Source organism: Uranotaenia lowii, chromosome 1, assembly GCF_029784155.1.
Source record: "Uranotaenia lowii strain MFRU-FL chromosome 1, ASM2978415v1, whole genome shotgun sequence".
In the NCBI taxonomy this organism is placed as follows: Eukaryota; Metazoa; Arthropoda; class Insecta; order Diptera; family Culicidae; genus Uranotaenia; species Uranotaenia lowii.
Window position 1 is genome coordinate 70478461 of NC_073691.1, and position 24681 is coordinate 70503141.

The following is a 24681-nucleotide window of genomic DNA, read 5'->3' on the forward strand; positions in this document are numbered from 1 at the left end:
ACCTGCTGCCTTGGAGCTTTCGGTGAGGTCGTCGAGTTTGATCTGCATACCTGGTTGTTTTTGGACGAGCAAATTTCATCTGCAAGGTCAAGGTCATTCAGTTGCTCCATTGTCGAAGGATTCCACGGCAATCCTCGGTTTGGTGCACAGTCGATCGATCCAGTCAGAATCTCATCCAATACGATTAGAAAAAGCAATGGTGATAAGATACCTCCCTGTCTCACTCCAGCAGTCACAGGGATTGGATTGGACAAAACATCATCGTGCAAAACCGTGCACAAAAATTCCTCGTACTCAGCTTCGATGAGATGGACTAGTTTCTCTGAGACTCCTCATCGCCTTAGAGCCGCCCAGATGTTTTCATATTTCAGTCAGTCAAATGCTTTTTCGAAATCAGCTAACACCAGCTGAACAGAGTCCTGAAATTAGTTGATTTGTTTCAGTATGATTCGTAGCGTTGTGATGTGGTCCACACATGACCGTCCGGTTCGGAATCCAGCTTGCTGCCGTCGAAGTGTAGCGTTGATTTTCTCCAGGATCCTGTTCAGGATCACTTTGCAGAGTACTTTGAGGGTTGTACAGATCAACGTTATGCCTCGCCAGTTACCGCACTCTGTCAGGTCTCCTTTCTTCGGGACCTTTACGAGGATACCCTGCATCCAGTCGGCAGTATCCCAGATGTCAGCGAAAAGACGTTGCAAAATTTGTGCTGACAAGGAAGGGTCGGCTTCCAGCATTTCAACAGGAATTCAATCGATCCCAGGTGCTTGTTGGATTTCATGTTTTTGATTACCGCTTCTATTTCAGCCAACGAGGGCGCTTCCGAGTTGATGCCATTTATGCGACTTACTGATGGCGCTTCGAGCTGCGGATTCTGTTGGCCATTGCTATTCGTGACTCGGAAGAGTTGTTCGAAGTGCTCAGTCCATCGTTTGAGCTGATCTGTTCGATCGTTATAGGTTCTCTTATCTCGTCTACAAGCTCGGTTAACAGCGAGCGATTTTAGCCTTTCTGCGATCATCGATCATCCTCCACATTTCATCCGATATCCATTCACTTCTTCCACTTCTAAGAGAGTACCATGGCTCGTCATGATAAAGGCATTCTTGATTCCACACTACTGTTTTTCGACTGTCCCGTCTATCAGCAATTCCAAAGCTCGGGACTCTAGCTGTTCAACGTGTGCCCTTTTCACCTCTGGATTCTCCAACGGGCGGTCGTCGCATATGTGGTCAGTTTAATTTTCTGTTCGGCCATCTCGGGATACCCATGTGACCTTATGAACTGGTCGATCCACAGATCACCATGCTGTTGTTGTCAAAAAGTTCTACAAACAGCTCTCTGTTTTCGCTCATCTGTCCTATAGGCCATGGCGTTCCATAATACGCTCAAGGTCTTGATTATCGAGCCAATCTTTGCGTTGAAGTCGCTTAAATGGATTTGAATGTCACCTTTCGGAATTTTCTCTACCACGTTGTTCAGTTGACTGTAAAACTGCTCTTTCTGCTACATATCAGCAACGTCAGTTGGCGCATAACACTGGACAATTTTAAGGTTTCTCACCCGTGTTTCAAATCTGGCTATGATTATTCTTTCGTTTGATGGTCAAAATGCTTTCTGGTGCGTCGATCATGCTTACAGCCACACACACATTATCCACCATTAGCCAACCTTCAGTTTGTTATTGAACCAAAAAATTTAAAAAGTGCACAAAAGTACTCAAAACGGGATTCAAAATAAGTCACATAAAGTGCATTGAGGTGCTCTGCTCCTGGCTGGGTGGGTGCGCCTGCAGGTACAGTACTGTTCCGATTTTGTCAGCCCCATCTTGAATTTAGGGCTGATATGTCCTGCTCCCAGGGGTAGTGATATTAAATAAAGATAACGTCTTCGCGGTTCAACTCGTCATTAAAGACTACTTTATTTGAAATCCGTTTTTCCTACTCTACCAGCGACCGGGCGGTGTGTACGTGACCCTTTTTGTTTAGCTCAGCATAAGTCGCGCTCGATCGGACTTTGTTACCGAGTCGGCCGCGCCTTATGCTGTTTTATTTATTTTATCCTTCTCAGCATAAATCGCTTCCATCGCCTGGGTGGCGTGATCGCGCTTCATGCTGACTGGATGTTTATTCATATTAGGGTGTATCCACCACACGCCCTTTCTATATTAATTTAAAAATTTGGTTATTACTAAATTTTTAAATGTTTGAATTGTTTGATCCTTGATTTGTGTATAATAACTTCGATTAAGAATTGTTTTCATTTACATTATATGATGATGTGTGGTACCTCGTACCTGGCATGTTACAGATACTTCATACTTATCTTACTCTATCCACCACACATCTTAATTTAGTTTACAAATAGTTTTATCCTATCTTTGTGGACTTCGTCCACCTTGTCTTTTATTTTAACTCTTGCATTTTCTCCTAAATCTTCCAACACTTCATATGGACCATTGTATTTGGCTTCTAATTTGTTTCCTGTTTCATTTTTTATTAGTACTAGGTCTCCTATATTCAACTTTAGTACTTTCTTGTCTGTGTCATAGTGTTCTTTTCTTTTTTCCTTTTGAGATAGCAGGTGTTTCCTTGCTTCTTCATGTGTATGCCTCAGTTTTAGTTGTAATATTGTGCAATAATCATCCAGATTATAGTAAGCTTTATTCTGATTTTCAGTCAAATTTGCAGGCATGTTAGCCAACTTCCCAAATACCAAACTGAAAGGTGTGTACCCTGTTGCTGTATGTACTGTATTATTATATGCGAATTCATAGAATGGTACCCATTCAGACCATTGAAATAGTTTACCATCACATTGAATTCTTAAATAATTCCCCAGTACCTTATGTGAATTTTCTAATGCACCAATTGTTTGGTGGTGATATGCTGTTGAATTTAATTTTTCGATTCGTAAAATTTCTGCTAATTTTGTGAATAGTCCTGACATGAATTCTGTTCCTCTGTCAGATGCTATGACTTTTGGTACGCCAAATTTTAAAATTACACTTTTGATGAAAGCTTTTGCTACTGTTTCTGTTGATTTATTTTCTATCGGTGTCGCGGTTATGAATTTTGATAATTCACACTGCGTTGTTAGGATATATTCAGACCCTTCAGACCGTATTAATGGCCCTACTATGTCCATATAAATTTTCTCAAATGCAGTTTCTGCAGTTGTTGTTATTTTCATTGGGATTTTTGTTTTTGGTAAGGTCTTGTTTCGTTGACAAAGCTCGCATTTTTTAATAAAATCTTCAATATCTCTATTCATATTATTCCAGAAATATCTACTTTTTATGGTCTTTTGTGTTCTCTTTATTCCCGCATGCCCTGCAGTGGGAAGTATGTGAAAATCATTGAGAATTATAAGTTTTTCTTTTTCATCTTGGATTATTTTAATACCTTTGTTCAAAGCATATATTTTTGGTACCTCATCTAGCAAATTATTTTCCAAGAGACTGTTATAAAAGTTGTGCGCACTTCTAGAATTTTGTATTATTACGAGCTCGTTTAGGTTATTTTTCTTACATACTTCTTTTAGGCTTTTCATAGTTCGCCGTAGCTGAACCAATGACTTTGCCGGTTTTACAATAATTCTCCTTCCACAATCGGACATGGTACTTCCCATAGAAATGCTATTGTCAAGAATAATTTCTGCTATTCCTCCTGATGAAAAATGATGGCCATTCACCTTCATCGTTGGTGTTGCAGTTCCATTTGCTGTTTGTTTTGCCTTAGATCTCGTTGTTACGAATGCATCTTGGTTAATTTTCATGTTGATTCCTTTTAACTCGTCAGATGAAAGACGTGATAACGCGTCCGCTATCACATTCTCTTTGCCTCGTTTATAAATCACATCAAAATTGTATTCTTCTAATGCCAACCTAAACTTTGTCAGTCGGCTAGAAGGATCAGTCATTGAGAAAAGGTACACTAACGGCCTGTGGTCGGTAAAGACATCGAACTTCCTCCCATACAGGTAGGGTCTAAAATGTCTTATACCCCATACTATGGCCAAAAGTTCCTTTTCTATGGTTGGGTAATTCTTTTCTGCTGAATTCAGAGTTTTACTTGCGTAAGTAACTGGTCTGCCATTCTTGTTAGAAAGGACGGCGCCGATTGCATACCCAGATGCATCTGTATGCAGAGTAAATTTGTTATTTTCTGAGAAGTCGGGAAAATCGAGAATTGGTGGATTTGAAAATTTTTCTCGAAGTGTATTAAATGCATGTTCACACTTATCATTCCATTGAAATGGAATGTTTTTTCTTGTTAAATAATTCAATGGTGAACATAAACTAGCGAAATTTTGAATGTGTTTTCGATAGTAATTAGCGAAAGCTACAAATCGCTTAACTTGGTCGGCGTCCTTAGGCTTTGGCCAATTTTTCACTACTTTTATTTTTTCTGAGTCAGGTTTTACTCCTTCCGCAGAAATCATATGGCCTAAATAAAGCAATTCTGTTTTGAAAAAGTTGCACTTTTTCGGGTTTAATTTAAGGTTAACGCCTCGAAGTTTTTCGAAAACGGACATCAAATTTTTGTTATGATCCTCTATAGTTTTCCCGAAGACAATAATGTCATCCAGATAAACTAGGCATCTCGTCATGTCCAATCCTGACATGGCAATTGTCATAAGTCTAGAAAACGATGATGGACTGATTTTCAAACCCATGGGCAGCCTTGTCATTTGATATTGCCCTGACGGTGTTGAAAATGCAGTCACAGGTCTATCCTCAGGTCTTAACTGACACTGATAGTACCCTTGTGATAGGTCTAAATGAGAGAAATATTTTGCTCCTGCAAGAGCATCTATAATCTCATCAATGTTGGGTAGAGGGAATTTGTCATCCTCTACCGCTGTGTTGACTTTTCGGTAATCTATTACAAGTCTCCATTTTTTCGTATCCCCAGAACTTTTCTTGGGTACCAATAAAATAGGACTGTTCCATGCGGAAGTCGTCTTTTCTATTATGTTTTCGTCAATCATTTTGTTTATCTGTTTTTCGATCTCTGCCTTTTGCAAGTTAGGCAATCTATAAGGTTTGCTATAGATTGGTCGTTCTTCTGTTTTGACTTTTATAACTGGACTGTAAATATCCGTCACTGTCAATTTGTCAGATTCTAAACAGAAAATGTCGGCATACTTCGTGCATATTTGTACTATATGCCTTCTTTCGGCTGGTGATAAATGGCTTAATTCCAACTCTTGAAGAAGTTGCTCTATTCTGTCTTTCGCATCTTTTGAATGTTTCATATCCACTACCAAATAATCACTCGCTGGTTTAATAATTGGTTTCAGATTTGAAATATTTACTGGCTTTTTTTTTACATATATCTTTATTAGTACCGATTCATCATTACATTTATATTACATTAATACATTAAATTAGGTGTTCAGTTCAATAATGAACTTTCAGAGCCCTATAGTTGTTACCGACTCTCTATTTAGTATGCCCGTTGAAGCCAGAAAACGTAAGGGTTCCGATTCTGGATTAATTCACAACGCTCAAGACGAATTGACTAAATCTTGATATCGATCTTTGACAACTATTTTGAATGCCTCAAGCGGCATTTAAAAAATGTTTTGGATTCTCTAGGAACGATTCTAAGGTTCGATGTGTGCTGACCATAAATCAATGAATCTCAATTGTATCAATGGTATCGTGTCGACCAATGTGTCGACAGAGCTACTCGTTTATTGAGTAAGACAAGTGTTTTCAATATAAATCATTCAGAGTCGCATAATTATTTATGTATTATGGAATGAATGAACAAGCATAATTAAATTCATTATCATGTGCAAATCTATTATTCTATAATCAAAACTGCTAAATTGTATATACTTTGAGCCTAAAACTAGTTTACCTTAGCCTACTGCAGTTCGTCGACAGATTTGTACCCGGATGCGATACAACACTGCTTCTCCAAACTATCAGCTCACTCATGCAGCATGCCTATCAGCTGATTCATATTGCCCACTAAGGGCGATGACCTCTGATTCGATCCTTCTTGACTGCGATGAAGAAGGACTAATCAAAACAAAACACCAAAACGGGATCACAATGTTGTCTTAGTGAACGAGCTGGGACTTAAATTTCACTACACGAACACCACTAAGCTGTGTACAAAATTCCACCACACGGCGAGAGAACGGCTTGCTCAGCTCTCCTTCGAAAGAGGTTACCAACTATTATAGCTTCACATGCACACACTGGCGGATCACATGCAAGATCCTTTCTTCGGTCTGTTTCCCCCGATGGTGAATTAATTCACTTAATCCTTTCTGCCTCGATAGACACGACCAGACGGCGGTGGAACTCTGGGTTGCCAGGTGCCCAGATTTGTCTGTAAAACCAAGACTTTTGACCCTTCGTCCAGATATTGGTCAGACACAGATTTTGCCCAGATTTTTGCTGAGAGTGCCCAGATTTTACAGATTTTCAAAATTGAGTGATGAAACCAAAATTTATGCATCGGATTTGATCCGTAAGTGCCAGATTAGACTGAAATCTCGCTTGTATTCATTGGTATTTCACCAAGCATTCATTACCAATTCTTTTTTTAATAAGATGAACATGATACGTGGTAGGAAACAGTGTTCTTAGCGCGATAATAACCTGAATACCACAGAGCCCCCCCCCCCCCCCCCCCCCCCGCTCACACGCACCGTCAAATGTCTTATTTAGTATCAAATTTGTGATCTTCCCTGTGCACAGACAAACACAGACTTTTTTTCGAAATTGCCCAGATTTTTACTCCTCAACACCTGGCATCCCTGGTGGAACTAGCTGTTTTCGGACGCGATAATGAATTTCGCTCACGGCACCACACTGCAAATCGGCATTCACGTCCGCCACGATGGTGTAATTCGCGCAACTACTCCTGCTCTCGATTCAAACTGAGCTACAATTCGCTCCGGGTAGATTATTGGACACACACTTCTTCAATTCACAGATGAATGTACCAGCTTGGATGCGGAGAATGGTTGAGTTGTGGCGCACCAATATCTTGCACCTGATGAGTTTTTCAACCTACACCAAAAGCCCTCTGATGAGGGCTTGGCTGTTTCCTTCCTCCTACTGGATTTCTTGTTCCAAATTCTTATTGGAATTTATTGTTGCTTTCATGCCTTAGGCTGATGTCATGCTGAAACAACTAGCAACGCAACGCAACGCAACGTTCCAATAAGATTGCGTTGCATTGCATTGGTATGTCATGCTGGCGCGACCTGTCACTTTGAAATTCCCTACAAATCATCACTTCTCTACATCTGATAATGCTTTAAATCGTCTCCTTTCTTTCCGGAGCCATCAAAAACTCATCAAATCACGACCCGGATTGCAAGATTGCCGAAATTTGAACCGACAAAATTCCTTGTTTTTTTGCCGGAACTAAGAATTCATGAAAATTTTCTCGCCGATTAAGATAGTTTTTAGTTTATTATCACAAGTTCGGACAGATCTTCGTACTATTGTGCTTAAAACCCGGAATCACTGCTTCAAATCGAGAAAAAACTATGTTCCTATTGGATTTCCTACTAGTCGCGCTACTAAACACATTGGCATCAGATTGGTCGCGCTACTCAAAGCAACCAGTATGACAGGTCTGCGCGATTTCCATGGAGATCAAATGAGAGCTGGTTAGTCGTGTGAACGTTGCGTTGTAGGTCGCGTTGCTAGTTGCTTCAGCATGACATCAGCCTTATTCTCTAGTCCGTTCTGTTGTAAGGGCAACCTCGGAAAACCTTCTTCGCTCTGTGTTTCTCGAAGACTTTTAGGAGCATTAGAACCTGAATCCTCTTGTGCCTTTAATTGATTTGTATTATCATTGCAGTTTTATATTACTGCAGATATCAATGACAACCTTGTCGTGTAATCCTCTCGGGACTTTGATCGACTTTCCAATTAGCTTCGACCCATGTGTTATGTGCACATTTGAGAAACATTAGAACGATTGGGGTTTACCAAACTTTCATCCTGATCCTCCAGATCATGCCCCTCCGTTCATGCTCTACGTGGATCGCCTTTCGGAGTGTTCCGTCACTCGACGTGTGATTCGCTTGTAAAGATGTGCGATTGATGTTTCGTTCTCGTTTAATCAAGTTCAAACAGTCGCACTGGAACTTCCGATTCGATCGCAGAGCATTAAATATACGAGTGGTTTTATATTGTAACCGTTTTCTGATGGCACAGGACTATTCGTCTATACACATGGACCACGATGTTGGAAAAGATCCAGCGGAAGTCTCATTCTGACAGTAGGCTAGTGTGTCATGGTCTGTCAAGCGATTCCATTGACAGAAGAACAGGTATCACTTGATTTTCTTGATTTTAAATCTGATGGCCAATTTAAATAGACTGCTTCACAAAGTTGCGTGATTTTATTTCTTACCATACGGTAATATAGTTTAATAATCACTAAAATTTATTTATTCGACTTAAATTTGCTGAGCACAATCAAGCATTTTTATAAAGGAGAACATCCTGTAGTGAAAAAAAAAAAATATTTTAAACTAAAAACTAAAGCTATCTTAAAATTAAACTAATTGTAGAGAGAGGTTGGCTAGTGAAGTAGACAATGTGCAACTCGAGACCCCATACACCCAACCCTCGGGTAGTGGTCATATCACCTCTTGTCTGCAACTCCGATTCTCTACCTCCCCGTGGTACTAGCTGGGGTGCGAGCAACCTTAGCGGAGATCGGGTACCCAACCCCGGTGGATGCTTTGGTCGCATGCAGAATGAGTTAGGGGGCTTCGTACGCGTCTGTTCTCCATGTTAGGGGCGGCGTGCGGAGTGCAACAACGTCCTGGTGGTGTTCGGGACCCAAAACAGCAACATCACGACGGTCCTCCTGCGAGATAGTGGGGTTAGCTGCGGGCCTTGCGAGCCTGTGACTACTAAAAAACATAAGCAACGAATAACGAACAACAAATTTCGGATGGAAATCGGCAAAGACCCACGCGACGAAAAGGGACTAGCGATTGGAAACTTGGAACATGGAACTGCCGATCTCTAAATTTACCCGTGGGCAGTACCCACGTGCTCTCCAACGAATTGAAGAGCCGCAAATTCGACATCGTAGCGCTGCAGGAGGTATGCTGGAAGGGCTCCACGGTACGAACGTATCCAGATGGTCGTGCCATCTACCAGAGCTGCGGCAACACACACGAGCTTGGAACAGCTTTTATAGTGATGGGAAAGATGCAAAAGCGCGTGATCGGGTGGTGGCCGATCAACTCACGAATGTGCCGGTTGAGAATCAAGGACCGGTTCTTCAACATCAGCATCATCAACGTGCACAGCCCTCACCTCGGAAGTACCGGTGACGACAAAGACGAATTCTACGCGCAGCTGGAGCGTGAATACGACCGTTGCCCAAAACATGATATCAAGATCGTCATCGGGGATTTCAATGCTCAGGTCGGCCAGGAGGAGGAATTTAAACCGACAATTGGAAGGTTCAGCGCGCACCAGCTGACCAACGAAAACGGCCTCAGACTCATTGATTTCGCCGCCTCCAAACGAATGGCCGTACGTAGTACCTTTTTTCAGCACCGCCTCCCACACAAGTACACCTGCCCAGACAACCATTTGGTGGGTATTTCGAATTTGCAACGCAATTATACGTGCAAATATACGCGTAAACATATCGTATATAATGTAGCAAAACCAGTATATACGTATCATTTTGGAGGCCATATAGGTACATTAGCAAACATATTCTTGATTTGGATTGTATTAAATTACGATTTGCACGACTTGTCATGCGCATCATTTACGACTACCCTGATTCTATTTGGAATATACTATGACAATTCACATCATCATATAGATGATTGAGGTTGTAAAATACGACATTTTTCGTAACAATATGGAAAGTTTGACGACTTATTTGGTCGTCTTTTGCGACTTGAGTGCAGGGCTCCCATTTTCCGTCAGTTGAAAAAATATATATTTTTTTTGGGATTTTAAACCAATTGGTTTAATCATCCCCAAAAAATAATAAAAATAAGATTGTTTCAAAGAAATGTGTTTTTTTGCTGTCAAATTCAAGTTTATATCGTACACATTCATTATTTGCCTGATTGCTGATTTTTTTCCACGTTCATGAATTTATTGTTAGCGCCTGGACTTGATCCCCTGACGATTCGATCAGCAGCTCATGATGGTTCCTCGACGCTATCTGGAATATATAAATTCAAGGGGATTTGCTTCAAAGGCATTAAACCAAAAGCAAATCGTATATTTCTATAACTTAAATCTTTTTAATCGTAGAACACGTCATCGATGATCTAAAAATAGACCAACATTTTGAAGCCTCCTTTAATATGAGTCCAATCATCGATGTCCCATTATCATAAACGATTTTATTGAACTTTTTTGTATTCTTTTACGATTGCCAGCAAATACGTTTTACGAAAATCAGACGGGCGAATTAATTTGCAAAGGTATACGATTGCATGCACATTATTACGAATCAATGCAGTTATATACGTTTTTATTTCGAATTATTTCATGCATAGCACGACAAAATCTCTCAATCACGGCTGATCACCGTATATCGGTCGTGTCACGGATTTTTTTGCGAATTGTCGTACACAAAGGTCGAGTTCATATGTACATAAATACTTCTTGTCGTAATAAAATCATGCAATGCTTTTAAAACGATAAAGAATATGCATGGACCGCACATTGCAGGTGCAGATATACGAAAATGAGTATAAATAACATTCTATACGATGTAATCTGTAAAAGAAAATACGACTTCTGGTTGTCTGGGTGGAGATCACCGTACCAAACTCAATCACAGATCGACCACGTTTTGATCGACAGCCGGCACTTTTCGGACATCATCGACGTCAGATCCTGTCGGGGCGCCAACATCGAGTCGGACCATTATCTGGTGATGGTGAAGATGCGCCCAAAACTCTCCGTAGTGAACAACACGCGAAACCGGCGCCCGCCTCGGTTTAATTTCGCGCGACTGAAGCAACCTGAGGTCGCGGCAGACTACGCGCAATCGGTCGAAGCAGCGCTGCCGGCAGAGGGCGAGCTTGACGAAGCCCCTCTCGAGGACTGTTGGGATACCATCAAAACAGCCATCAACAGTGCTGTGGAGAACGTCATCGGTTATGTGGAGCGATCTCGACGGAACGACTGGTTCGACGAGGAGTGTAGGAGGGTGATGGACGAAGAGAATGCCGCGCGGGCGGCAGTAGTGCAAAGAGGCACCCGTCGAAATGTGGAAAATCACCGACAGCGGAAGAGGCAGCGAGTCCGACTTTTCCAGGAGAAAAAGCGCCGCCTGGAGGAGGAGGAGCTCGAGGAGCTGGAGCAGCTGCATCGTTCCCAAGAAACACGAAAGTTCTATCAGAAACTCAACGCATCCCGCAAAGGCTTCGTGCCGCAAGCCGAAATGTGCCGGGATAAGGACGGGGGTATCCTGACGGACAATCGTGAGGTGATCAAAAGGTGGAAGCAGCACTTCGATGAACACCTGAACGGCGCACATGCAGGAGATCAAGACGGTGGGGGAAGGTACATCGCCGGCGTAGCCAACGACGAAGAGGAGCCACTCCCAACGATGAGTGAAGTTAAGGAAGCCATTCGCCAGCTGAATAGAAACAAGTCGGCTGGGAAGGATGGCATCGCAGCTGAACTCATCAAAATGGGCCCGGACAGGTTGGCAGATTGCCTACAACGGTTGATAGTCCGGATCTGGGACATAGAACAGCTACCGGAGGAGTGGAAGGAGGGGGTAATATGCCCCATCTACAAGAAGGGCGACAAATTGGACTGTGAGAACTACCGAGCGATCACTGTCCTCAATGCCGCCTACAAAGTGTTGTCCCGAATCCTACTCCGCCGCCTCACGCCACAAGCAAACAGATTCGTGGGAAGTCATCAGGCCGGCTTCATGGAGGGACGGTCTACGACGGACCAGATATTCACATTACGGCAAATCCTCCAAAAATGCCGTGAACACCAAGTCCCTACGCATCATCTATTCATCGACTTCAAAGCCGCATACGACACGATCGACCGTAATGAGCTATGGAAAATCATGGACGAGAACGGCTTTTCCGGGAAGCTCATCAGACTGATCAAGGCGACGATGGATGGAACGCAGTGCTGTGTGCGGATTTCGGGTGAATTGTCGAGTTCATTCGAATCGCGCTTCGACAAGGTGATGGTCTATCCTGCATGATGTTCAACGTGGCGCTAGAAGGTGTTATTCGACGAGCGGTGGGCGAAATGCGGGGCACGATTTTCAACAGATCCAGTCAACTTATCTGCTTTGCCGATGACATTGATATAGTCGGCAGATCATCTGCGGCGGTGGAGGAGATCTACCGCAAACTGAAACGCGAAGCAGGAAGGATTGGGTTGATGATTAATACGTCCAAGACGAAGTACATGCTGGCCTGCGAATCCGAGACCGACCGAACCCGCTTGTCCAGTAATAACAAGGTCATGATCGACGGCGACGAGCTGAAGATAGTCGAAGACTTTGTCTATCTCGGCTCACTGGTGACCGCAGACAATGACACCAGCCGTGAGATCCGGAGGCGAATTATCAGCGGAAGTCGTGCCTACTATGGACTCCACAAGCAACTGCGGTCGAGAAGACTTTGCCCTCGTACGAAGTGTAACCTGTATATGACGCTTATTAGACCGGTTGTTCTCTACGGGCACGAGACATGGATATTGCTCGAGGAGGACCTGCGTACACTCGGGGTATTCGAGCGACGAGTGTTAAGAACCATCTTTGGCGGCGTACAGGAGAACGGAGTGTGGAGGCGAAGGATGAACCACGAGCTCGCGCGACTCTACGGCGAACCCAGTATCCAGAAGGTGGTGAAAGCTGGCCGGATACGCTGGGCTGGACATGTTGCGAGAATGCCGGACGACTGTCCTGCAAAACAGGTGTTCGCTACGAATCCGGTAGGAACAAGACGAGCGGGGGCGCAACGAGCGAGGTGGTTAGACCAAGTGGAGCGTGATCTGGCGAACGTGGGGTGCCCGAGAAATTGGAGAACGGTTGCTATGAACCGAGTGAATTTTAGGAATTATGTTCGTCAAGTTATGTCGTGAGACGGAATACTATGTAAATAAAAAATAAAATGTAGAGAGAGCGAATCTCTGCGATGGAAGACTGCATCGATTTGCCTCTGAAGTTGGAGATAATTTTGTTGGCCATCTCTTCGATAGATTCAATGCCTGCAATCCGATGAAGATCTTCGGTGCTGTGCCAAGGTGGAAGCCGCAAAATCATTTTCAGAACCTTGTTCTGAATCCTCTGGATGGCTTTCTTCCTCGTCGCGCAGCAGCTAGACCAAATCGGAACTGCATACATTATCGCTGGTCGGAAGACTTGCTTGTAAATAAGCATCTTATTCTTCAGGCAAAGTCGGGATTTCCTGTTGATGAGAGAATAAAGAGATTTAGTGTATTTATTACATTTAGATTGAATATCTTCAATGTGATTTTTAAAAGAAAGATTCCGATCAAGTGTGAGTCCCAAGTACTTCACGTGATCAGACCATTCTAAAGAAACCCCATTAAAAGTTATGGAATGATTTTCATTAGGTTTTAAAAAATTTGCTCTTGGCTTATGGGGAAATAAAATAAGTTTAGTTTTGGAAGCGTTAGGAGAAATTTTCCACATTTTCAAGTAATTCAAAAAGGAATTTAAATTTTGTTGCAATCTACTGCGTACCACCCGTAAATTTCGACCTTTGGCTGAAAGCAAAGTATCGTCAGCAAATAATCTTCTACATTTTCCTTCTGGGACATCAGGAAGATCAGAAGTAAAAATATTGTATAAAATAGGCCCAAGTATACTACCCTGAGGGACACCAGCTCTAATGGGTATCCTTTCAGAGCATGAATTTTGATAGCTTACTTGCAAAGTTCGGCTAGTCAAATAATTTTGAATAATTTTGGTGAGATATACAGGAAAATCAAATCGAGCTAATTTAGCTACTAAACCTTTGTGCCAAACACTGTCAAAAGCTTTTTCAATATCAAGAAAAGCAACACCAGTTGAATAACCTTCAGATTTGCTAGCGTTAATCATATTAGTTACACTCAAAAGTTGATGTGTAGTAGAATGTCCATGACGAAAACCAAATTGTTCATCAGGGAAAATAGAATTCTGATTAATGTGAATCATCATTCTATTCAAAATAACTCTCTCAAATAGTTTACTTAAAAAAGCAAGCAAACTAATTGGTCGATAACTTGAAGGCTCTGAAGCACTTTTTCCGGGTTTCAAAATTGGAGTTACTTTGGCATTTTTCCATTTATTGGGAAAATAAACCAAGTGAAAACATTTATTGAAGATTTTAACTAAAAAATTTAAAGTGCTTTCAGGCAACTTTTTAATAAGAATATAGAAAATCCCATCTTCCCCCGGGGCTTTCATATTTTTAAATTTTTTGAAAATCAATTTAAGTTCATCAATATTTGTCTCACAAGAACTTTCAAACACAATTAGCTTAGAAAGAATATCATCAAATTCTAGGGAAATTTGAGCATCAATTGGACTTACAACGTTTAAATTAAAATCATGAGCAGACTCAAATTGTTGGGCTAATTTTTGAGCTTTTTCTGAATTAGTTAAAAGAAGTTTATCCCCATCTTTCAAAGTAGGAATTGGCTTCTGGGGCTTTTTTAGAATTTTAGTTAATTTCCAAAATGGCTTTGAGTAGGGTTTTATGTCCTCTACTGCTTTAGCAAAATTTTCATTACGAATGAAATTTAAACGACGTTTGATCTCTTTCTGAAGGTCGCAATAAATTAATTTCGAATAAGGATCCCTAGTACGTTGAAATTGGCGTCGACGAATGTTTTTCAGTCGTATCAAAAACTGAAGATCATCATCAATTAAAGGTTGATTAAATTTATGTTTAACTTTAGGTATTGAAGCGGCTCTAGCATTGACTATTGAAGTTGTCAAATTTTCTACAGCCAAATCAATATCTTCTATTGAATTCAATGGAACGTTTACATCTAAATTACGTTCAATAAAATTCATATATCGCTCCCAGTTAGCCTTTTGAAAATTAAAAGTTGATTTTAAAGGGTTTTCAATGGGACTTTGGGATAAAGAAAATGTTACTGGAAGGTGGTCTGAATCGAGGTCCGCATGAGTAACTAATTGACTACAATGCTCGCCTAAATCCGTTAGAACCAAATCAATTGTGGAGGGATTTCTAATTGAAGAAAAACAAGTATGCCCATTAGGATATTCAACAGTATAATAACCTGCAGAGCAGTCATTAAACAAAATATTCCCATTTGAATTTGATGAAATATTATTCCAAGATCGGTGTTTTGCATTAAAGTCACCAATAATAAAAAATTTAGATTTATTTCTGGTGAGTTTTTGTAAATCTCCCTTCAAAAAATTTTTCTGTTCACCGCTACATTGAAAAGGCAAATATGCGGCAACAATTATAATTTTCCCCATAGAAGTTTCTAATTCAATTCCAATTGTTTCTAAGACTTTTGTATTGAAAGAAGGAAGAAGTCTAAATTTGAGACGACTATTGATGACAATAGCTACACCCCCACCTTGTCGATCAAGTCGATCATTTCGTAAAATTTTAAAGAAAGCATTGCTTTTCAAGTTATTGTCTGGCTTTAAAAAAGTTTCAGTGATGGCAGCAATATGTATGTTTTGAGTTTTCAAAAATAAAAAGAACTCGTCTTGGTTAGCCAGCAAAGATCTAGCGTTCCAATTCATAATATTTAAACATCTATTAGGATCCATGAGGGAATCGTAAAGTCATAATAATTTTGTTAGCATAATTAAAAGAAGTTTGGAAAGCTTCAAACATTGAATTTGCTTTCAACATAAGTTGCATCATTTCCATTAAATTTTGATGCAAAAATTTTAATTTTCCCTCAGTAATCTCACCCAAATCAACAAAATTGTTAGAATCAGAAGAGGAAGGAGAAGAAAAAGTATTTGAATTTCGGGGATTTTCCCAAGCCTTTGCATGAACGTTGAGACTTGGTTTTTTCCCATTTTTATTAGTTAAACCTGAAGAGGGCAACCCATTTTCAACCACCTCTGAGAACGATAAACAACGAGTCTGTGGCGCAGAATCAGCCCAGGTAACATTAAATTCACTTCGGGTATTACCCAGCCGTGATTCCAATGTAGGCCGAGGCTGACTGCGAACAGGCAGGTTGTTTGCCGGTCTGACGTGTGTAGACGAAAAAGAGGAAGGAGGAGAAGAAACTTTTCTGGAAACTTTGGGGTTTTTCCTAGAAGACAATTTTTGCCCTAACGGGACAATCTAGAGAATTCGAGGAATGATTACCTGCGCAATTCGCACACTTAAAAAATTCTGTTTTTGGCTTATCACCACCAAAAAGGCATTTAGATTTTTCATGATCGAATGAGCCGCAAAACATGCATCTGGCATTCATTCTACAATTTTTAGTGCCATGACAAAAAGCTTGACAACGACGACATTGCGTAATATTTTGTAAAAAATTGGTATGGGATTTACGAAAAGGTTCAAATTTTACTCGACAATGAAACATAAGACGAGCCTTTTCCAAAATTTTCAAATTATTAACCTGATCCTTTATAAAATGGATCAAATAAAGTTCAGGAGCAAAACCAACACTACTGGTATTATTCGTGTTGGTTCTTTTCCTCATTTGAATAACTTGAATTGGAGAAAAACCTAACAAAGAATTTAATTCATTTGTGATCTCATCCGGTGTCTGATCGCCGGTGAGACCACGAAGTACAACTTTAAAAGGACGATCATCTCTAGTGTCGTACGTAAAAAATTGGTGTTTTTTATTATTCAAATAATTTAAAATTTTTTGAAAATCATTAAAAGATTCCGCCAATATACGAGCAGTTCCCCTTCGACCGATCTGAAAAGAAATCTTCACATCCTTGACGGAAGTGACGATTTCTTTTCGAAAGGCATTGAAGTCAGGAATCGTGACCGTTATTGGTGGAATCTTTTCGTTTTTAAGAGTATAAGAAGAAGAAGAAGGTTTCTTAGTACTCTTATCAGAATTAAATATGAATATTTCTTCATCACCGATGTTATGAAGGACATCGAATGAATTGGAAATTTCAACTTTTTTGGCAGATGGCCCTGGATTAGGTTCAGCAATCCGTTTTCTTACGGCCCTTGAGCCGGCCGAAGACTTCCCCATGCTGGAAAGAAAAGAGAAAATATGAATAAAAGAAAATGAAAATAATTTTAGCACTGAAAAGTGCTGATTGAAGTACAGGTAAGGAAAAAATAAATAATGTAAAATGTTCCTGCAGGTACACAGCAACGATACGATGCTCCGGCGTACGTGTTGACGGCTCAACGGTACAGATGGAAGTGATATTTACTGGCTTGTTTTTCACGTTAACCATGCGAATGGGTATTTTCCCATTCGAAGGTTGAACAATTGTATTCGCGATGTATACATGTGGTTGTATCTCTTGATTTAGTACAACACATGTTTCAGTGAGTTTTGTATTTATGAGCTTTACTACCTCAGTTCTAGCAGGTATTATGTAACACATTTCACTATCTGGTGGTTTCAATTCCATTTTCATATTTACAAAATCGATATTTGCTCCAAATTCTTTCAGAAAATCTGTGCCAATTAAACCATTAACTGTATCCGGTAAACTCTCTATTATATTAAACTTAATGGGATATTCTACAGAATTATATCCTACAAAAGTTTCAACGTATCCCAGCGTGCTGGTAACTCCGTTTACACCACTTATTTCCAATGTTTGTGAATTATTTATATTGAAAATTTCAGGGAGACATCTCTTGTCCAAAATACAACAAGATGCTCCACTGTCAATTATTAGTTCTACTTCCTTACCAAATAACAAAAATTTTACTCTGAGAGCCTTTTTCGCATTAAAATTAGCGAAAAAGATCAATCAGATTGGCTTCTTCCCTTTCTCGTTCTTGTCTTTGGGGTTGTGGTTGTTGTTGTTGAATTTGTTGTTGTTGTCCTTCGGCAATGTTTGCCATGTGTGGATCGTTTCGACCTCTTCGATTATTCCCTCTTTGGTTTTGGTTGCTATGGTTATTACCATAGTTGTTATTGTTGTAACCACGGTTGTAGTTGGTATGATGGTTACCTCTTCCACGGTATCCATTATTCCCTCTGTAGGAACCACGTCCTCTAGGGTGGCCTCTGCCTCTCCATTGATTTTGTCCATTTCCTCTATATGACGGTTTTTCGGTTGTGCACCAGAGTGCCATTAGAGTGTCAACACTGTTTTCCTGATGGGGTGTTGCTTGACACTCCAGAGCATCTGAAACCGCTTTGTTTAAAGTTGTCGGGTTTCGTGCTCTTAAGAAAATTTTGACCGATGGGTCCTTAAGTCCATCGGTAAATGCTTGTACAGCAATTGGCTGTACAATATTTGTAGATGCCGCTTCATTTGCGAACGTACCCATAGATACGTGCGCTGCAGCTAGTTTGGCAGAGAGTTGTTCAATTTCGGTTCCAAAATCCGATATCGACTTTGCGTTCTGCTTTTTGGTCATCATTTCTTTTTCTATAGCCTTCGGCGTTACTCGAATTGTGAATTTTTTCTTTAATGCTTCTACAGCTTCCGCGATTGTAGTTGCATTGTCAATTGCTCCATGGGCTGCGCCCACGAGCGTTGTTTTTAAAAATTTAAGGGTTGTCACTTCTGCGACCCCTTCTGAGTAGTCGTTCAATAACTCCACACTTTCGATCCAATTTTGAAGTTTTATGGCGGTGCCATCGAATGGCTTTACCACCTTTATCGCTAAGCTAAGGTCAAGTTTGGGCGGCATTATTGCTTTTCCAGAAACTGCTTTTAGAAAAATAAATGCCAATACAAATGACTTAAATCTCTTGCCTTTCGTTTGACTTAGTTGAAATTTATTGTTTATGATTTTTCTGATTTCTTTAAATAATCCTTCCACTCTTATTGATTGTAATATGAAATCTTTATTGTCTTTTTCTGATTTTATTATGTTATTTGCTGTGTCGTATTTATTTTTGCAAAACCTAATTTTCCTGATTAGAGTTTTGAGCGAATCTATTCTATACGGATTTTTCCGTAGATTGATTAATGTCACTTCTAAAAATTTAACACATTCTTTTAATTCTTTCCCCCTAGACATTTGCCCATTTTACCTTATTTTCCTTTTCGTCATCTGATGGTCGTCAGCCGAGCAGCGAGTACCCTAGCATCCGGGGTTTATCCACTGCGCTGCCCTGCGCTGCGCTGCCATGCTCCGTTGGATCCCTGGTCCAGGCTGAGGATTCGTAGTAGTTGATGTGTCACAGCTGGACACAAACGATGTTGTTAATTTGATGATGAAACTCCATAATCCATTATTCACATTTACACGCGCACTTATTACGTTGCAAGATATTCTGAATCTCCAAAGGTTAGGCGTAGCTAATCAGAGCGGTGCTGCTTCGATGGTACGATTTTCTGACAAACTTCCGAGGATTACTTCACGATCGAAACCTTCGTCATCGGTTTGATGGAAAACGATGGAGGCGGATAACGCTGCTTACTTAACTTTGCATTTTTAGACTTGAGTTTGCGTTCTGTAGCCTTATTTATGAGTCACTGGCTGGGTAAATGTCGACAACACTCTGTACACAGGCGAGTACACTGTGGTTTTTTTTTTCGATTCTCTTCTAGTTACACTTCACAAAGTCAAGTTGTTCTTCTAGTTGTTAGCGGCTTCTAGTTACACTCCACAGAGGTACACTTTTTCTAACAGATTGTAGGTCTCTTTTGAGTCTTTGGTTTAACACTTGTTCCCCCATACGGCGGGAGGCTTGTTCAATTAATTTATTTTTGAGTCTCTTTGGTTTTACACTTGGGCCCCCACACGGCGGGCGGCTTGTTCGGCCAATCTTTGTGCATGCTGCCGGTGCAATTTTCCGATTGCTTTTACCAAAACGTAGCACACTGTAACCACTGCTATGGCGCATAGCGCCAATGTTAGCAATTTATGGCTCCCATCTTGCGACGCGTTTGACGTCGTCACGATTTCATCTGCTGAAAACCACCCCATGATGGTAATGGTTCAGACGATTCACTTCACTTAACTGTGATATGGTATTATTTATACACTACACTTTTCTTCCAACTTTTCTGGACACTTTCACTCAAAAACTGGCATGAATCGCCATGATATGTCCTGCTCCCAGGGGTAGTGATATTAAATAAAGATAACGTCTTCGCGGTTCAACTCGTCATTAAAGACTACTTTATTTGAAATCCGTTTTTCCTACTCTACCAGCGACCGGGCGGTGTGTACGTGACCCTTTTTGTTTAGCTCAGCATAAGTCGCGCTCGATCGGACTTTGTTACCGAGTCGGCCGCGCCTTATGCTGTTTTATTTATTTTATCCTTCTCAGCATAAATCGCTTCCATCGCCTGGGTGGCGTGACACAATCGTCTCAAAATTTCTAAGCAAAATGCACAAAGCGTAACAAACTGCTACACCCCCTCTCCCCCTGAAAGCGTTACGTAATATTTAAATGGTCCCTAAAATACCAAGTGGTTAATGGGTGGTCCTCTACGTGGGTCAGGACAACCCCCAAATAAACATACAGTGTTAAATGACTGGGAATTTTAGTTCAAAAGCAGAAAATTTCAACTAAATTTGAAGGCTGACAAAATCGGGATAAAATGCTGATAAAATCGGGGATAGACAAAATCGGGGGTAGACAAAATCGGGAGCTGACAAAATCGGAACAATATGTATACTACAAAAACCTATCACCATTCGAGTATTAGTTTCAGCTAGGTGTTGCCTTTTGGGAGCGTGTTCGGTTGTCATCATGTAGGTCAAGTTCTGATTCCGAAGCCGGACAAGTTTTTTTTTTTCATTAAATATTTTGATTATTTCAGTAACCATTCTGATGGAGAAAAGAAGCAATCAAGCAGTCAGTTGAACAATTTTCAGCAAACCACCTTTTGTCGAGTTAGGGATCCTCATGATGGCACCAAGTGAAGGAGGTATGATATGAACTGATGCTTCTAGTGTGAATTTGAAGATTTTACTAGGAGACATGATTTTGCTGAGTAAGCATTTTCATACCTGTTTTATAGAACTTTATGTTTCTAAGGAGGTAACCAACCAATTTGCAAATTTGTGTTTCTGTTAGGCTAACAGTGTTAGCTTAGATGCATTCGATTCGATGTGTGGTTACAAGGAAGTTTTTTTTTCATTTTTTGTGATGCAGCGCTATTGATGTAAATTCAGTGTACTCTTCTATCATAGGCCATTAAGGGGTTTTAGGTAGCTATCGTTAAACTGGATGATTCAGTTAATTTTGTAAGTGACAGGTTGAATATTACCTAAATCAAATAAAAAACTTCGAATAATTGTCAACACATAACTCGGTTAAAACTTTTCGTATCGAGTAATTTCAATGATAAATTATTCAGCACTGCGTTCTGGTTCTACTTCACGCCAAAATCTTGTTCTCATATGGTTTCTAGGTTTTCTCCTTCCATTTCCATTCCCTCCTTGTTGGTTGATGGATAACATGAATTTTACTTTTATTCCGTTTTTTGGGTGTGGGGGAGTGAGAATAAAAAAAAACTAAACTGCATCTGCTGCTAGTAATTCCATAAGCATCTTGTTCCACACCATAACTTGACTTTGATTGAATTTGCGAAACTTTTGCCGGAAATTTCGTCATCTTCCACAAATAAGAAACTGGTATGTATATTCAAGCGAGACGCTGCCCCGAGGGAAGCTGGCAGCTCGACATTCCCGGGAGCTGGTGATTTTCAAGCTCGCTTCACGGTGAGGTCGGAATTTGACTCGCTATTTTGGCATCAACAGGAACAGCAACGGAAAAGAGAAAGTTAATGGCGGCAACGGCGCAGCGGGAAAAAGTTTTAAAACTCTCGAAAAGCAGGAGCTACAAAAAATCGTGTCACGCTTGGTAACAATCCACTCAATCACCAAAAGTGGCAAATTTTCGCACCGGTTAAGGGCAAACTTTTTGGCGGCTCCAGGAAGGTTAGTTGCCGTTGGCGCTGTTTTCTCTTTTTTTTCGAACTTCTGGATAGCATCACGTCTAGCAGAGATCAAGTTAGTGATCTCGACAAGTGTCGTAGCTCTTGACTGGCGTCTTTTCTTTAGTTTATTCAAGTTTTCGACCCGAGGCAGATGCTGTATTCACTTTTTCCTAAAGGTGCTGACAGTATGGTATTGTTTCTTACGCACATGTGGCGTGTCTCAAATTAAGTGATAATACTGTGGAATTCAAATCACTGATTAAACTGAATGAAGATATTTTATGAATTTTATAAAAAAAACGATGTTATAAATATAAGACTTTAACGAGTAATGATCAGGTGTATTAATCAGCTTCGAAGAATTGCGTTTGCCAGGTTTTGAGGCATAAGTTTAAGTCTCTCAGGATTTTCCGCTTTCTCTGACCCGTTTTATGACCACTTTTTATGACTTAAGTCGCATAAAACGTACATATAAATACCCTCCTCAACTATCAAGTTCATTATTGAGTACATATAATTTACTCATAGGAATGGGGGAAAAAAAGCCGCTTCGTACGTACCACTGTTATTCTCGTTTTTGGATTGATTTTTCTCGGTAATCAAATGAAGTGACTGTCGTGTAGTTTACGTTGCGGTCTACTTATTTATTTTCAAACATTATTTATTAATTCCGTCTTGAGACATAACTTGATAAACATAATGCCTAAAATTCACTCGGACCATGACCACCATTCTTGAATTTCTCGGACATCCAACATTCGCCAGATCATGCTCCACTTCGTCAAACCACCTTGCTCGTTGCGCCCCTGCTCGTCTCGTTCCTACTGGATTCGTAGCGAACACCTGTTTTCTAGGACAGTCGTCCGACATTCTTGCAACAACCGCCCAGTGTATCCGGCCAGCCTTCACCACCTTCTGGATACTGGGTTCGCCGTAGAGTCACGTGAGTTCGTGGTTCATCGTTCAACTCCACACTCCGTTCTTCTGCACGCCTCCAAAGAATCATCGCTCGAATACTCCGAGTGTACGCAGGTCCGCCTAGACCAATATCCACAACCGGTCTAATGAGCGTCGTTCACAGGCTAGACTTCGTGCGAGGGCTAAGTCTTCTCAACCGTAGTTGCTTGTGGGGTCCGTAGTAGGCACGACTTCCGCTGGTAATTCGCCGCCGGATCTGACGGCTCTGGTGTCACTGTCTGCGGTCACCAGTGAGCCGAGATAGACACAGTTTTCGACTATCTTCAGCTCGTCGCCGCCGATCGTGACTTTGTTATTACTGGACAAGCGGGTTCGGTTGGTCTTGGATCCGCAGGCCAGCATCTACTTCGTCTTGGACGTATTAATCATCAACCCAATCCTTCCTGCTTCGCGTTTCAGTTTGCGGTAGATCTTCTCCGAGCAGATGATCTGCAGACCATATCACAGTCGTCGGCAAAGCAGATAAGTTGACTGGATCTGTTGGAAATTGTGCTTCGCATTTCACCCATCGCTCGTCAAATAACACCTTCTTGTGCAACGTTGAACATCATGCAGGATAGTCAATCTCCTTGTCGGAGCCGACTATTCACCCGAAATCCACACACATCACAGCACTTCTGGAGAAGCCGTTCTCGTCCATGATTTTCCACAGCTCGTAACGGTCGAGGCATTTTTGGAGGATTTGCCGTAGAGTGAAGATCTGGTCCGCCGCCCATGAAGACGGGTTAATGACTTCTCACGAATCTGTTTACTCATGTCGTTAGGCGGCGTAGTAGGATTTAGGACAGCACTTTGTAGGCGGCATATAGGACAGTGATCGCTCGATAGTTCTCATAGTAAAATGTGTCGCCCTTCTTATAGATGGGGCATATTACCCCCTCCTTCCACTCCTCTTTTGTGGTTGGTAGCTCTTTTGTGTCCCAGATTCGGACTTGTCCGGGCTCATTTTGATGAGTTCATCTGCGATGCCATCCTTCCCAGCCGATTTGTTGCTTTTTTTACAAGATGGAAATTTGACTTCAAACCATAACAGCCGGGTGTTTGCTGCCGTGAGTGGGTTCATCCCACTTAAAACACCTTGGGCTTCTTGTGCCAGGTGGTTTCACCCTTTGATACTACATCAAGGGAAAGGTTGTGCTTATGCACTTATACATCTCACCCTTTTCCCCTTTCTCAATTTTGGTCTTTCTCCTTTACCATCTTTCTCCTTTTCTCTATCTCCAACTTCAGACTGCTACGGAAAACCCCGAGACGTGTGCCGGTTAGGTAACGCTTTCAAAGTAACTCGCGCCCGTCACAGCATCCACTCCTGCAGGATTTCTAACCACCAAGGCATGGCCGATTGAGAAACTAACAAGCTAGAATCCCGTCTCGACCAATCCGAATAGTATCTCCGCTTCCTTTTGCTGCAAGAAAGATCTTAGCTGGGTACGCAAGCCCTTTTAAGTTCCACCACACGTATGACTCCAGATTAGGGTTATACAGAGCCCTAAGATCGCGTTGCTTTTGAATTGTAGTGCCATACGAGGTCCAAGACCTTCCGTTAGCTTGTCAAATTTGGTTGACTATATCGTTCTCTCCGTTCATCATCTTTCCTGATTCTTATTAGATCGCGCATGATTTGCGAGATTTCGTTGACTATGGCACGCCACGACTGTTC